At 42.6% G+C, this 2,886-nt stretch overlaps 1 pseudogene; it reads right to left on the reverse strand.

Moving 5' to 3' along the window:
* Positions 1-232: 232 nt before the first annotated feature.
* On the reverse strand, positions 233-1,238 carry LOC149241250 (protein PLASTID TRANSCRIPTIONALLY ACTIVE 16, chloroplastic pseudogene; annotated as a pseudogene).
* Positions 1,239-2,886: the final 1,648 nt, after the last annotated feature.

Here is a 2,886-nt window from a genome sequence, read left to right on the forward strand (position 1 = left end):
ACCATATCCTGCTTGGCTGTGGGTGATTTTCCTTTCAGCTTGGCTGTGGCTACCTTAGAGGTGCCCTCACTGACGTGGACTTGTTCAGTCCTTTCCATTCTACTCTGTAGTCTTTTCTCCCTGGGTGTTAGTGTGGTTTTGTCCCCCTCTGTTTTGGCAGCTTGGTTTAATGCCAGTGTTCCAATCACTGATGTTGTTGGATACATCTGTAGGGTTGTGCTTTTCTGGCTTGTCACCAACTTGTCATCATTTGCCTTGCCCCAAAAATATCTACACCGAATGCTTTAGCCTTGCTTGCAAAATAATCGAATGAAGTAGTTGCAGCACCTGCCTTGACTTGGGCAGCGAGTTCAGTGGCTTCAGCTCCTTTTTCTGCAGGCCTTTTTGCTTCTGCTTCAAGTTGTTTAGCAAGCTCCTGTTTTTTTGCGTGAATTTTCTACAGCTATGCGCTCTTCTTCTTCAGCTTTGGCTTTCGCTTGGGCCTCGACGAAAACTTCCTTTCTTCCATCTGTTGGAATGGCACTTAAAAGCTCATAAACTGGCAGAGAAGGTGCAGAAGGGCTGGCTGCAACATCAATAGTCTTGTTCTCTGAGATGGAAGTGTTTGTGAAAACCTTAGCTACCACAGATGCAACTTGTGTCTTTGAAACCTTAAACCATGGAATGCAATGCTGAATTTGCATTGATTACTTTGTTGTTTACGTCTGCACTTCCTTCCGCCTTAAGAACAAGGTTGCATTCTTTCTCTGAAATAAAATCATCTGTGGAACTGGCCTTCAGGATAGTGTAACTTAATCCCATTTCCACAATTCTTTCAGTAAGCTCTGATAATGATATTTTTGATTTTCCAAACAGGTTGCTGAAAAATGAAGAGATTCCATCAAGAACATTTGAAGACCCTCCTTCAGATTCGTAAACACAACAATATGATTCACATTTGCTAGCTTGGCTTCTTCAATAACGTTCAAAGCATCAGTTGTAGTAACTTTGGAACTAGGTCCATCCTCTGTGGGTCCTATTGATACCACTGCTTTACTGGCATTTCCGATGGCTTTAGCTGTGGATTCAATATCCTCAAAACTGAATTCTACTGCATTAAGACGCTTGGCATCCTCTGCAGCAATTATCTTTCTCGGGACTCCAAATTTATCGAAGAAAAATCCATTTTCTCTGCTTTTGAAAGCTGTGTCGTACTTCCTGTAGAAGACCCACCCGTTTTCTGTAGAACGCCCTTGCATAGGTGGGTTTTAAAAAAATGGCCGAGAAAGCTTGGTGGAGGATGACAAGTTAATAGATTGTGGGAGCAGAGGACGCGTACTTCAGCTAAGAACATTGTAGGTGCAAATGAATCAGCGGGTGGTGAGAGTCAGCCGAGCCTGTTTTTCAATTATAGCGTGATTCGTGGTGAGGAAGTGAAGTGGCCAGGCATACGTGGCCACATGCAGACTGCAGTGCTATCATGAACTGCATGTTCTCTTCTGGATCAGTTGCACTAGAGTTCAAACGTGCAACACTTCCTGTTTTTTTTAAATTTTCACGTGAGTCAACTGTCCACGTGTACTGCGTGACTGCCGGCTGAGTTCTAGAGAAGACAATCAACTTAACCTTGATAATTCGTGGCTTAATCCCACCATTCCATTAATTCATGCAGTTTTTAAATTAAATTTATGCAATAGAAGAATGAGTTTTAGTCACATACCTCGAAGTTGAATCGCTGCCATGAGCTGCTGTGGCCTGTCATTGCTGCATGCATTGGTTTTTCTGATTGCATGTGGCTTGGCTGCTAATTTTTGGTTGTTTTCCTTGTGCAGGTGTCCTCTAGCCAGATGCATTCTGCAGGAGTCCATTTCCACGCTCAGATCTGCACGTTCAAGCTGCTGCTGCTGCATTGTCACAGAACCAGAACTTGTTTTCGCCATTTTTCCCAAACGGTAAAGCGGATCGATCTGAAACTTGCTGAGCATGTTTCTATCATCATGATGCACCTCCCATAGCAAAATCGTGATCAATGGATGCACGGATTTCGAGAAAAATGGAAAATGGCTGAAGATTTCAGAGATCGATTTCTCGGAAACCGTGCATCGGAATCGGCTGAAACTGCTTGGGTAGGCTACTATCACCCATGTGCATCTCCCCATGAAACAGGTTTTAAAACGGATGCACGAATATGGAGAAAATGCAAAAATGGCTGATGGTGATGGAGGCTGATTTCTTGGGAACCGTGCACCGGAATTGGCTGAAACTGCTCAAGCGTGTTGCCATCACCCTTGTACAATTCCCCATAAAACGGTTTGTCAAATGGATGCATGGTTTTCAAGTTATGGCAAAAACAAATTTTGTTCTATGTGTTTTTGCTTCAAGGCACTTTGCATTTTTGTTGCATGGTATGAAAAAATGAATTTTGGCTGTGATGCAGGTATGGAGATGATGGAGGAGGAGTTGGAAGATTGCATGAGGACTTTTGAACCCTTGAGGAAGCTACCATGTTCGCCAAACCACTTTTTGAAATCCATGTCTAGTTTCCCACAATTTCTACAGGAAGTTCCTGTAGAAGCACAATGAGAAGCACAATGAGGTGGAAAAAATGATGGAGAAAGGCAAGGGATGGACACACAAGTGCTTGTAGGCCTAATCAACAGATTCCCACCATCATATTCCATTTTAGACTTGAATTTGGTTCGTCTAAAGGTTCTACAGGATGTTTCCTGTAGAAATACAGAGCTTCCTATAGAAGGCACAAAAAAAATTCCTTTGACCTTGATTTGAGTGCTCCTCCTGTCATGAAACGTCCTTCTTGAACCCTACAATTAGCCAATGGAAATTAGTTTTATTTTTATTTTTCTTTTTCTCTTTTTTTTTTTTGAAAAACAACTAGGGCGCCTCATG

This window comes from Pinus tabuliformis, chromosome 8, assembly GCF_031772625.1.
Source record: "Pinus tabuliformis cultivar Carrire ecotype Pingquan chromosome 8, CPIR1, whole genome shotgun sequence".
Lineage (NCBI taxonomy): Eukaryota > Viridiplantae > Streptophyta > Pinopsida > Pinales > Pinaceae > Pinus > Pinus tabuliformis.